Here is a 14,825-nt window from a genome sequence, read left to right as displayed (position 1 = left end):
ACCAAACCTCAAGTGCCACATGTTCAACTGATCACAACGAAGGTAGTCAGCAACGCTACATTGTTTCCCCCACTGTAAGCCCACCGGTTAGCACAGCAGCAAATGTAGAGGTGTCGTTGCAAGACCACAGCAGTCAGGGAATCCCACTGTTATATCAACGAAAGACTGATCCTAGGCCATCAGAAAGAACACCAACTCCATCACCATCATCAACCCTCTCTCAGTCCGCCCTGTCCACCGCTACTTCCACCATATGCAGCTCTCAAGTCCAGCTCACCCTCCCAGACACTATGAGTAGGTCAAGAAAGTACTCAGTCTCTCATCCGCGTACACTGGGTTTGAATGCCCACATTGCCAAACTAATCTCGTTTGAGATGATGCCCTTTCGGTTGGTGGAAAGCACAGCTTTCCGCGAACTCATGGCCTATGCAGTACCACGCTATGACCTACCCAGTCGCCACTTCTTCTCTCGCAAAGCCATCCCAGCCCTCCACCATCATGTGAAAGACCGCATTGTCCATGCACTCAAGCAGTCAGTGAGCGGAAAGGTGCACCTCACAACTGATGCATGGTCCAGTCGGCATGGCCAGGGCCGTTACGTGTCCATCACTGCGCACTGGGTTAATGTGGTGGATGCAGGGTCCACAGGGGACAGCGGTGGTGGGACAGTGCTGCCTAGCCCACGGTATAGGAAACAGTTGGCTGTAGGCGTTCGACCCTCCTCCTCCTCCTCCTCCAGAAGCGAAAGCTCGTCCACAGAGCTCAGCCGTACGAGCACTCTATCTGCAGCTGCCACTGTTGCACACGATGTGTCCCCCTATCGAGCAGCTAGTGGAAAGCGTCAGCAGGCTGTGTTGCAGATGATGTGTTTGGGCGACAGACACACTGCCGAGGTGCTGGCCGAGTACTTGAAGCGACAAACTGAGTCATGGCTGGGCAGTGTACATCTTGAGGCAGGCAAGGTAGTTAGTGATAACGGCCGTAATTTTGTGGCAGCCATAGCCCTTTCAAAACTCAGCCACATACCTTGCTTGGCTCACACCTTGAACCTGGTGGTGCAGTGCTTCCTCAAAAATTATCCGGAGTTAACAGCCCTGCTCCAGAAGGTGCGAAGACTGTGCGCGCACATCTGCCGGTCGCCTGTACACTCCGTTCGTATGCAGAAGCTGCAGCGATTGCTCCACCTTCCCAACCACCGCCTCATTATCGACATTGCAACAAGGTGGAACTCCACCCTGCACATGGTGGAGCGGCTGTGCGAGCAGAGGCAGGCCATAATGCATTTGTGGGAGGATACACAGCCAGGCACTTTGAGAGCAGACATGGAGTTGACAGGTGTGCAGTGGTCGAAGCTGAAAGACCTTTGTAAAGTCCTTCAGTGTTTTGAGGAATGCACACGGCTGGTAAGCGCAGACGACGCCATCCTAAGCATGAGCATCCTACTTATGCGTCTGCTCATGCAAACTTTGATGCACCTTAAGGAGCAGGCGTCTGCAGCCAATGTTGATGAGGAGGAAGAGGAGGAGGGAATCCTTGATGACATTCAGCCATTGTCTGCTCAGGGACCTCTCCTGGACGAGGTGGAGGAAGAAGAGGAGGAGGAGGAGGATGATGGGGATGATTACTTAGGGGAGGAGGATGCATCTCGTGGGGCAAGTGAAAATGTTGGCGTGGCAAGGTCTGGTACAGGGTTTGTGCGTGACTGGAGGGATGTGGATTTGCCAGAAAGTGCTCCTCCACCCAGCACTCGCAGTGCATCATTGACACCGGGAACATTGGCCCACATGTCAGATTATGCCTTGCGGATCCTAAAAAGGGACCCCCGCATTGCCAAAATGATGAACGATGACGACTACTGGTTGGCCAGCATCCTGGATCCACGCTATAAAGGCAAATTACAAAACATCATGCCACAGGAGAACCTTGACCTAATATTGGCTAATAAACAAGCAACTCTGGTAAATCGGTTGCTTGAGGCATTCCCAGCACACAGCAGCGGTGATGGTTCTCACACGAGCCGTACGGGCCGGGGGCAGCTTGGCAGAGGTGTTCGTGGTGCACACAGCAGAAGTGGCGTTGGAGACAGGGGTTTCATGACAATGGTGTGGACTGATTTTTCAAATACCGCTCACACAACTGGTAATACTGCATCGATGGAAAGTGACAGGAGACAGCAGTTGTCAACAATGGTTACAAACTACTTTTCCTCCCATATCGATGTTCTCCCACACAGGTCATTCCCCTTTGACTATTGGGCCGCTAAACTGGACACCTGGCCTGAATTGGCCCAATATGCCTTACAGGAGCTCGCTTGCCCAGCTGCAAGTGTGCTATCGGAAAGAGTCTTCAGTGCAGCTGGATCAATCCTGACAGAAAAAAGGACCCGTCTGTCAACCCAAAATGTGGATGATCTAACCTTCATTAAAATGAACCACGCATGGGTTTCCAAGGATTTTGTCCCACCTTCCCCTGATGACACATAGGGTGACAGAAAAATGGCTTGCTTTGGTCCACCTCTTCCTGGTACTTCACCTATTTCGCCTTTTGCATCAGCTGCATATGCCACTTTCTAAAACTCCCTAACTGTGCTGCCTCCCCCCCCATGGCCGGGGTCACCACCTACCGGACGACACCGTGCGAGTGCCGTTGCCCTGGACAGGTGGGTAGGCCGACTCTTGGGCGCGAGCACTGGCACAGGGTCCCTCATAGTGCAATCAAGTGTCTCTGACGGTGGTGGTGCACACCCGCCGTCAGACACACCGCTGTACTATGAGGGGCCCAGTGTCAGTACCGACGCCCACGAGTGGGCCCCCCTTGCTTGGGCAGGGCCCCAGCATTTGCAATCTTTACCTCTCCCTGCTCCTCCGCTGTGTAATCTGGGCCGTCAAATCCATACTGTGCCTGACACCGTCTGAGCCTGCCTCCTGAGACATATATTTTGAATGTGTACGCTATCCATACATGTTATCCAGGGATACGGTACCCTTTCTAACCTTTGTGCAATCACGTGCAATCCATACTGGGCCTAACACCGTCTGAGCCTGCCTCCTGAGACATATATTTTGAATGTGTACGCTATCCATACATGTTATCCAGGGATACGGTACCCTTTCTAACCTTTGTGCAATCACGTGCAATCCATACTGGGCCTAACACCGTCTGAGCCTGCCTCATGCTGTATAGACATATATTTTGAATGTGTACGCTATCCATACATGTTATCCGGGGATACGGTACCCTTTCTAACCTTTGTGCAATCACGTGCAATCCATACTGGGCCTAACACCGTCTGAGCCTGCCTCTTGAGACATATATTTTGAATGTGTACGCTCTCCATACATGTTATCCGGGGATACGGTACCCTTTCTAACCTTTGTGCAATCACGTGCAATCCATACTGGGCCTAACACCGTCTGAGCCTGCCTCATGCTGTATAGACATATATTTTGAATGTGTACGCTATCCATACATGTTATCCAGGGATACGGTACCCTTTCTAACCTTTGTGCAATCACGTGCAATCCATACTGTGCCTGACACCGTCTGAGCCTGCCTCCTGAGACATATATTTTGAATTTGTACGCTATCCATGCATGTTATCCAGGGATATGGTACCCTTTCTAACCTTTGTGCAATCACGTGCAATCCATACTGGGCCTAACACCGTCTGAGCCTGCCTCCTGAGACATATATTTTGAATGTGTACGCTATCCATACATGTTATCCGGGGATACGGTACCCTTTCTAACCTTTGTGCAATGACGTGCAATCCATACTGGGCCTAACACCGTCTGAGCCTGCCTCATGCTGTATAGACATATATTTTGAATGTGTACGCTATCCATACATGTTATCCAGGGATACGGTACCCTTTCTAACCTTTGTGCAATCATGTGCAATCCATACTGTGCCTGACACCGTCTGAGCCTGCCTCCTGAGACATATATTTTGAATGTGTACGCTATCCATACATGTTATCCAGGGATACGGTACCCTTTCTAACCTTTGTGCAATCACGTGCAATCCATACTGGGCCTAACACCGTCTGAGCCTGCCTCCTGAGACATATATTTTGAATGTGTACGCTATCCATACATGTTATCCGGGGATACGGTACCCTTTCTAACCTTTGTGCAATCACGTGCAATCCATACTGGGCCTAACACCGTCTGAGCCTGCCTCATGCTGTATAGACATATATTTTGAATGTGTACGCTATCCATACATGTTATCCAGGGATACGGTACCCTTTCTAACCTTTGTGCAATCACGTGCAATCCATACTGGGCCTAACACCGTCTGAGCCTGCCTCCTGAGACATATATTTTGAATGTGTACGCTATCCATACATGTTATCCAGGGATACGGTACCCTTTCTAACCTTTGTGCAATCACGTGCAATCCATACTGGGCCTAACACCGTCTGAGCCTGCCTCCTGAGACATATATTTTGAATGTGTATGCTATCCATACATGTTATCCAGGGATACGGTACCCTTTCTAACCTTTGTGCAATCACGTGCAATCCATACTGGGCCTAACACCGTCTGAGCCTGCCTCCTGAAACAAATATTTTGAATGTGTACGCTATCCATACATGTTATCTGGGGATACGGTACCCTTTCTCACCTTTGTGCAATCACGTGTAATCCATACTGGGCGTGAGAACGGCTGGCGAGCTGTTAAGCAAGCTACAGCACCTGTCCAGACAAGTACAGGGATTCCCTAGCGAGGAGACTTATTTGATTGTTTTCAATGTTGGGACAGCAATTTTTGGGGAGCACTATACTCTGGAGAATGATAGATGGGGCCCACCATACACTGGAACATTCCAAAGGTGGACATCAGACACTGGAGCAGCATTTACAGGGCCCATTATACACTAGAGCATTAGAAATGGGGCTCATTATGTTTGGAGCATTATTTGGGCCCATAAGACAGTGGAGCTTCATCCATGGGGACCAACATATACTGTAGCATTATGTGGAGCTCATCATATACTGTTTCAAACATTATATGGGACCAATGATTCTGTATGGAGAAATAGATGGGCCTCGTCATGAGATGTAAAAAGTGAGGTATTTTTCATTGTACTATACCGCTATATCTCTGCCGTATCGGAGCATGATGAGTTGTGGTATGTGTTAAAGGGGCGCTCTTTCGCCCAGGGCACATGAAAACCTGCAGCCAGCCCTCCCCCCCCACAACTTTAGCCAAATAACCCCCATTTTTCAGTGCGTAACTTGTATTATGAAGTTAATTAAGGTTGACAAGCTTAAGAAAGAAGAATTGATGCTTTTGGCATTTAAATGGGCACTGTAGGTGTGTTTCCTGTCCTCCTCTCACTGCCGACTTTTATTCTCCATTGACTTACATTGGGTTTCGTGTTTTGGGACGACCACGACTTTTCCCTATAATCGGACGATCTTGCTCGACCCGACTTTTGGAAAAGTCGGGTTTCACGAAACGAAACGCGACCCTAAAAAAACAAAAGTCGCTCAACTCTAATGACGGGTATATGGGCACGGGCCTATGGGATGGTGGATATGTATGATGGGTATATGGACATGGGACTATGGGATGGAGGATGTGTAATGGGTATATGGGCACGGGACTATGGGATGGAGGATGTGTGATGGTATATGGGCACTGGACTATAGGATGGAGGATATGTATGATGGGTATATGGGCATGGGACTATGGGATGGAGGATGTGTAATGGGTATATGGGCATGGGACTATGGGATGGAGGATGTGTGATGGGTATATGGGCACTCGACTATGGGATGGTGGATATGTATGATGGGTATATGGTCACGGGACTATGGGATGGAGGATATGTATTATGGGTTTATGGGCACGGGACTATGGGATGGAGGATAATTATAATTTGTTATAACTAACCACAGTTAGTTACTATGACCAGGCAGCGCCGGGCTCTTCAGCTAGTATAAAATAAACCCCTAAGTTTTCCCTTGTGGCATCTGCAGGCAGCATGATGATGAGGATTTAAAGTGTATTTTGACTACAGCATGTACCAATCAGCCATAATATTAAAACAACTCATTAATGTATGTGGAAAGGCTGCCCATCTAACCTGATCCTACAGAAGAGCGATTGTTGCAGATTCCAGGTTATGATTGATTGGTTTCAGAACACAGCGCATTCTACATTGCTGCATATGTGGCTTTATTGCTGCAGAAAATAAAGAGTATGCTTGCGGTCCCCAGACCACAGCTGAAATGACCTGTAATAGACATGAACACATCAGAAATAGACAACTAAACCATGAATTCATTGAAGAAGTTGGTCTGGTGTGATCTCCTTCAAGGACATCCATAGCCGAAGACCTCATGGTCACTATGGAACACTTGAGTCCAAGTGAACCTTTAATAGCAAAATATACAGGGGCTGATGATAGATAAGAAATTCCTACTCATCCCAAACAAATGCCAGACATGATCCTCCTCAGGTCTAAGTGAGTAAAGCTGGGAGTAATTAGCCCTATTAGGCCCTATGGGTAGATATCATAATCCTGTATGCGCTAAACTCCCACCCTTAAAGGGAACCTGTCACCAGTTTTGGCTGATATAAGTTACGGCAATCATCTTTCAGGGCCATGTTTACTTTCGTAAATTTGATAGGTAGGTATTTACCCTGTTGTGCTCTCACACAGTTTGGACAGTTTTACACTGAATTTGGCTCAATTGGAGGGGATAAGTTGGATAAATGACAGATGGCCCTTGAAACTCATGAGGGACTCGTTGACTGCAACATCTCAATTTGCTAAGGCAATCGTACTGTAGTTGGGCTCATTTCTTGAAAGGCTTGTGAATTGTCATTAAAATGAAAGAATCTCATTATGGTTTAGCAAGATCGGGACTTAATATCTGAAAATACATGGGTACTGTGAACAGATATTGTTACCCTCAACATGGGTTTAATAAAAAAAATCTACTCTCAGTTCCTACTACGTAAGGCCCAAAAAGTTTTTTATTTCAGTTGTCTTTGTGGGTATCTATGAACGGAAATGAAGTGATGTGTATTTTTGGGACATATATTGTACACCATTTGCTTCGGGAACAAGAAGAGGAGAGCTGGAAGATGATGATTCCGGTGCTAAGGTACCATGGGGGGCCAGGGTTCATTGTTTCTCTTGCCTCTGACATTAGATCATGTCAGAGACTTCACTTTCTTTACGTGATGGCCATTATTCATTGAATAACGGTAATCGTGATCGAGGACTGGGGAAACAACCCTGATAGTGTTCTCCAGGGTCTCAACTACCCCCGGTAGGTGACACCCTGGAGATTTTTCAACACTGAAGAATGCTAGTCACTTATTTCTCATCACCATTAACCCCTTCACCCCCAAGGGTGGTTTGCACGTTCATGACCGGGCCAATTTTTACAATTCTGACTACTGTCCCTTTATGAGGTAATAACTCTGAAACTCTTCCATGGATCCCGGTGATTCTGACATGGTTTTCTCACGACATATTGTACTTCATGGTAGTGGTAAAATTTCATTCATATAGCTTACGTTTATTTGTGAAAAAAATGGAAATTTGGTGAAAATTTTGAAAATTTCGCAATTTTCCAACTTTGAATTTTTATGCCCTTAAATCACAGAGATACGGCACTCAAAAAACTTAGTAAGTAACATTTCCCACATGTTTACTTTACATCAGCACAATTTTGGAACCAAAATTTTTTTTTGTTAGGAAGTTATAAGGGTTAAAAGTTGACCAGCGATTTCTCATTTTTACAACACCATTTTATTTTTACGGACCACATCACATTTGAAACCACTTTGAGGGGTCTATATGATAGAAAATACCCAAAAGTAACAGCATTCTAAAAACTGCACCCCTCAAGGTGCTCAAAACCACATTCAAGAAGTTTATTAACCCTTCAGGTGCTTCACAGGAATTTTTTGAATATTTAAAAAAAAATGAACATTTTACTTTTTTCACAAAAAAAATAATTCAGGTTCAATTTTTTTTATTTTACCAAGGGTAAAAGGAGAAATTGGACTGGAAAAGTTATTGTGCAATTTGTCCTGAGTACGCTGATACCTGATATGTGGGGGGGGAACCACTGTTTCGGCGCATGGCAAAGCTCAGAAGGGAAGGAGCGCCTTTTGACTTTTTCAATGCAAAATTGGCTGGAATTCTGATCGGACGCCATGTCACGTTTGGAGAGCCCCTGATGCACCTAAACAGTGGAAACCCCCCACAAGTGACCCCATTTTGGAAACTAGACCCCCCCAAGGAACTTATCTAGATATGTGGTGAGAACTTTGAACCCACAAGGGCTTCACAGTAGTTTATAACGTACAGCGGTACAATTAAAAAATCATATTTTTTCCGCAAAAATGATCTTTTCACCCCCAATTTTTATTTTCCCAAGGGTAACAGGACCCTAAAAGTTATTGTGCAATTTGTCCTGAGTATGTTGATACCCCATATGTGGGTGTAAATGACTATTTGGGTGCATGGCAGAGCTCGGAAGGGAAGCAGCGCCATTTGACTTTTTTGGCTGGAATTGAGATCGGACACCATGTCGCGTTTGGAAAGCCCCTGATGTACCAAAACAGTGGAAACCCCCCAAAAATGACACCATTTTGGAAACTAGACCCCCCAAGGAACTTATCTAGATGTTTGGTGAGAACTTTGAACCCCCAAGGGCTTCACAGAAGTTTATAACGTACAGCAGTACAATTATAAAATCATATTTTTTCCACAAAAATGATCTTTTCACCCTCAATTCTTACTTTCCCATGGTAACAGGACCCTAAAAGTTATTGTGCAAATTGTCCTGAGTATGCTGATACCCGACATGTGGGGGTAAACCACTATTTGGGCGCATGGCAGAGCTCGGAAGGGAAACAGCGCCATTTGACTTTTTTGGCTGGAATTGAGATCGAACACCATGTCGCGTTTGGTAAGCCCCTGATGTACCTAAACAGTGGAATCCCCCCACAAATGACACCATTTTGCAAACTAGACCCCCAAGGGAACTTATCTAGATGTGTGGTGAGCACTTTGAACCCCCAAGGGCTTCACAGAAGTTTATAACGAACAGGCGTGAAAATAAAAAAATCGTATTTTTTCCACAAACATGATCATTTAGTCCCCATTTTTTTATTTTTCCAAGGGTACCAGGAGAAAATGGACCCCAAAAGCTGTTGTCCAATTTGTCCTGAGTACCCAGATACCCCATATGTGGGAGAAAACTACTGTATGGGCCCATGTCGGGGTTTGGGAGAGAAGTAGTAACATTTTGAATGCAGACTTTGATGGAATGGTCTGCGGGTGTCATGTTGCCTTTGGAGAGCCCCTAATGTACCTAAACAGTGGAAACCCCCAACAAATGACACCATTTTGGAAACCAGACCCCCTAGGGAACTTATCTAGGCATGTGGTGAGCACTTTGAACTCCCCCAGTGCTTCACAGAAGTTTATAACGCCCGGGCGTGAAAATAAAAAAATCGTATTTTTTCCACAAACATGATCTTTTATGCTTTAATGCTCTGCGGGTGTCATGTTGCCTTTGGAGAGCCCCTAATGTACCTAAACAGTGGAAACTCCCCACAAGTAACCTTATTTTGGAAACTAGACCCTCCACGGAACTTATCTAGATGTGTGGTGAGCACTTTGAACCCCAAGGGCTTCACAGAAGTTTATAACGCCCGGGCGTGAAAATAAAAAAATCATATTTTTTTACCACAAAAATGATATTTTTGCCCCCATTTTTTTATTTTCCTAAGGGCAACAGGAGAAATAGGACCCCAAAAGTTGTTTTGCGATTTGTCCTGAGTAGGCTGATACCCCATATGTGGGGGTAAAACACTGTTTGGGCGCATGTCAGAGCTTGGAAGGGAAGGAGCACCATTTGACTTTTTCAATGCAGAATTGGCTGGAATTGAGATCAGACGCCATGTTGCGTTTGGAGAGCACCTGATGTGCCCAAACAGTGGAAACCCCTCAATTCTAACTCCAACCCTAACCCCAACACACTCCTAACCCTAATCTCAGCCCTAACCCTAGCCCCAACCCTAGCCCCAACCCTACCCCTAGCCCTAACCCTAGCCCTAACCCTAACCCTAGCCCTAAACCCTAATGGGAAAATTGAAATAAATACATTTTTTTAATTTTATTATTTTTCCCTAACTAAGGGGGTGATAACGGGGGGTTTGATTTACTATTTTTGGCGGTTTTTATTTTTGGCAGCTGTCACACGCTAAAAGACGCTTTTTATTGTAGAAATAGTTTTTGCATCACCACATATTGAGAGCTATAATTTTTCCGTATTTTGACCCACTGAGTCATGTGGGGTCTTATTTTTTGCGGGACGAGTTGCCGTTTTTATTGGTGTCATATTTGGGCATGTGACATTTTTTGATCGCTTTTTATTCCGATTTTTGGGACGCAGAATGAACAAAAACCAGCGTTTCATGAATTTCTTTTGGGGGGGTGCGTTTACACGGTTCCACGTGCGGTAAAATTGATAAGGCGGTTTTATTCTTTTGGTCAGTACAGTTACAGCGATACCTCATTTGTCTTTTTTTATGTTTTGGCGCTTTTATGCAATAAAAACAATTTTATTTAAAAAATAATTATTTTTGCATCGCTTTATTCTGCGAGCTATAACTTTTTAATTTTTTCTCTGATGATGCTGTATGGCAGCTCGTTTTTTGCGGGACAAGATGCCGTTTTCAGCGGTACCATGTATATTTTATGCGTCTTTTTGATCGTGCGTTATTGCACTTTTTGTTCGGTGGTATGATAATAAATCATTATTTTTTGCTTCGTTTTTTATTTTTATTTTTTTAAGGGGTTCTCTAAAGGGGTTAACTAATGGGACAGTTTTATAGGGCAGGATGTTACGGACGCGTCGATACCAAATATGCGTACTTTTATTGTTTTGTTTTTTTTTATTTCCAAAAAATGAATTTATTAGGGAATATTTTTTTTTTTAAATTTAGCGTTTTTTTAAATATTTTTACACTTTTTTTAAGTTTATTAGGTTGTCCCAGGGGGGATATCACTGTCCTGTGACAGATCGCTGATCTGTCACATCACAGATCACTGTGACAGATCAGCAATCTGTCACAGGTAGTGCAGAAGGCTTCCTCATGCCTGCGCTTTGCAGGCACTGAGGAAGCCAGTTCCCTGCAGGCCCCCGAAGGTCCCCGTCGCCATCTTGGATCCAGGGACCTGCAGGGAAAGAGCCCCCAGCAGCAGCGCTGCACATTGCGCTGCTGTGGGGGGCTCAGGGAAGCACGGAGGGAGCCCCCTCCCTGCCGATGCTTCCCTTTAACCCCCGGTACACCGCGATCGTGTTTGATCACGGTGTGCAAGGGGTTAACGTGTCGGGGGCGGTCTGTGACCACCCCTGACACATAGTGACCACGTGGGCGCCGCTGATCGCGCTAGACGTACTATCCCATCCATGGGCATAGGGGCCCGGGTCCCATGGACGGGATGGTACGTCTGATGTCAGAAAGGGGTTAAAAAGTGGCGCTGAGGAATAACTTCGCTTAACTGTCGCTGTTAAAAAGCATATTGGCGGTCGTTATGAGGTTAAAGGGAATCTGCCCCCCCTGTATTTAGTGATATCATGTAAAGATATCACCCAATTGTGTGTCCCATAAGGATTCTATTAGGAGTTTTTTATTCCCAACTTTGAGGCATAAATACCTTTTTTATCTTGTTGGAGATGTATGCAAATCGCCACGGTGCGGTCCGATGGGCGTGGCTTAGTCGCGTTCTCCACCCCCCTCCTCGGCTTGCTGAACGTAATCTTCATCTGTGAATATCACAGATAACGTTGGTTTCCGCGCTTGCGCATTGTAAAGGCCTCTGTCTCCTGCGCAGTATGCTTTGCCCAACTGTGGGCGAAGCATATAATCGCTACTGCGTATGCGCCGGTATTTTCCAGAGCGGTCTATGCCCCGGAAGTGTGTCCTGCATGTGAAGACTTCCGGGGCATAGACCACGCTGGAAAATACCTGCGCATTTGCTGTAGCGATTATATGCTTCGCCCACAGTTGGGCAAAGCATACTGCGCAGGCGCCGAGGCCTTTACAATGCACAAGCGCGGAAACCAACGTTATCTGTGATATTCACAGATGAAGATTATGTTCAGCAAGCTGAGGAGGGGGGAAAGAAGGCGACTAAGCCACACCCATCGGGCCCGACCGCGGTGATTTGCATACATCTCCAACAAGATAAAAAAGGTATTTATGCCTCAAAGGTGCGGGGTCAGGGGGAATAAAAAGTCCTACTAGAATCCTTATGGTACGCACAATTGGGTGATATCTTTACACGATATCACTAAATATGGGTGACAGATTCCCTTTAAAGAGTAACTGTCGTTTTTCATAAATCAATAGTACAAATAAAGTTCAGAAATAATATATCTTATCTGAGGTATCCGTTTCTTTATCCAGGACTGATCTTTTACTCTCAATATTATAAAATAACAGATAAAATTTGTCTTCACTGAAACCAAACTTCGCCATTACTGAGAGCGATGATAGAAGCTAGCTAAAGGCAGACACACACATTCTGCTGCAAGTTCTATTGATATGACAGCAACACTTTAATTTCAGCTTATGTGTCTTGTGATTTGAAGTTAGATTCCCTTGATATTCTTTCTTTGTTCATGGCAATTACATATGTTTTATTGTAAGTCAGGGTTACTTACAGGATGTGAATCCTGGTAGTTATCCGATTCTATTTGATTTATGGGTGTAAAGTCAATATAGCTCATTGACTTGAATGCCTATAATAAAGAACTAAATTTCCTTTGTGTTTTATTTGTTCACCATAACCCAACAACCTTTTGTTTCTATGAAGAACATTATTGCTATGAGAATTACAGTAATGTATCTCAAATACAGTACTGTGCAAAAGTTTTAGGCAGGTGTGGAAAAATACTGCAAATTAACCCCTTTCTGACATCAGATGTACTATCCCGTCCATGGGACCCGGGCCCCTATGCCCATGGACGGGATAGTACGTCTACCGCGATCAGCGGCGCCCACGTGGTGAGCGCCGCTGATCGCAGACGGGTGTCAGCTGATTATCACAGCTGACACCTGGCACTATGTGTCAGGGGCGGTCACAGACCGCCCCCGACACGTTAACTCCTTGCACACCGCGATCAAACATGATCGCGGTGTACCGGGGGTTAAAGGGAATCATCGGCAGGGAGGGGGCACCCTCCGTGCTTCCCTGAGCCCCCCACGGCAGCGCAATGTGCAGCGCTGCTGCCGGGGGCTCCTTTCCTGCAGGCCCCCGAATCCAAGATGGCGACGGGGGCCTTCGGGGGCCTGCAGGAAGCTGGCTTCCTCAGTGCCTGCAAAGCGCAGGCATGAGGAAGCCTTGTGCACTGCCTGTGACAGATCGCTGATCTGTCACAGTGATCTGTGATGTGACAGATCAGCGATCTGTCACAGAACAGTGATGTCCCACCTGGGACTATTTAATAAAGTAAAAAAAAAATTTAAAAAAAGTGTTAAAATAATTTTAAAAAAATCGCCAAATAAATTACAAAAAAAAAAAATATTCCCCCAAATAAATCCATTTTTTGAAAAAAAACAAACAATAAAAGTACACATATTAGGTATATTAGGTATCGCCGCTAGAGTTGAGCGACTTTTGATTTTTTAGGGTCGCGTTTCGTTTCGTGAAACCCGACTTTTCCAAAAGTCGGGTCGAGCAAGATCGTCCGATTATAGGGAAAAGTCGGGGTCGTCCCGAAACATGAAACCCAATGTAAGTCAATGGGGAATAAAAGTCGGCAGTGAGAGGAGGACAGGAAACACACCTACAGTGCCCATTTGAATGCCAAAAGCATCAATTCTTCTTACTTAAGCTTGTCAACCTTAATTAACTTCATAATACAAGTTACGCACTGAAAAATGGGGGTTATTTGGCTAAAGTTGTGGGGGGGTAGGGCTGGCTCCAGGTTTTCATGTGCCCTGGGCGAAAGAGCGCCCCTTTAACACATACCACAACTCATCATGCTCCGATACGGCAGAGAAATAGCGGTATAGTACAATGAAAAATACTTCACTTTTTACATCTCATGACGAGGCCCATCTATTTCTCCATACAGAATCATTGGTCCCATATAATGTTTGAAACAGTATATGATGAGCTCCACATAATGCTACAGTATATGTTGGTCCCCATGGATGAAGCTCCACTGTCTTATGGGCCCAAATAATGCTCCAAACATAATGGGCCCCATTTCTACTGCTCTAGTGTATAATGGGCCCTGTAAATGCTGCTCCAGTGTCTGATGTCCACCTTTGGAATGTTCCAGTGTATGGTGGGCACCATCCATCATTCTCCAGAGTATAGTGCTCCCCAAAAATTGCTGTCCCAACATTGAAAACAATCAAATAAGTCTCCTCGCTAGGGAATCCCTGTACTTGTCTGGACTCCTCGTCGTCCCCATCTTCCATCTCACTGCACAGTATTTCAACTTTGCAAGTGCTGTGATCCTGAGCAAGCAGGGGGGGGGCCCATTCATTGGCGACGGCACTGGCACAGGGCCCCTGATAGTACGGTGGTGTGTCTGATGGCGGGTGGGCCGAACCTGCACTTTCATCTGCAGCTTCCTCTTTGTCACCGTGTAAGATGGAACTGTATATGGGAAGGGTAACCTGAGTTTCATCAGGGTCAGATTCAGGCCGAGTAGCGTGCGAGGGGAATGTAGTGGTCTGGGTCAATGTACCAGCAGATTCATCGAGCAGTGGCTGGGCATCAGTGCACTTGTGTCGCCCCCAGGAGTACGGTCGCCACAGTG

This window comes from Dendrobates tinctorius, unplaced genomic scaffold, assembly GCF_039654945.1.
Source record: "Dendrobates tinctorius isolate UK_male_01 unplaced genomic scaffold, ASM3965494v1 ptg000160l, whole genome shotgun sequence".
Lineage (NCBI taxonomy): Eukaryota > Metazoa > Chordata > Amphibia > Anura > Dendrobatidae > Dendrobates > Dendrobates tinctorius.
Note: the sequence above shows the minus strand (reverse complement) of the source record.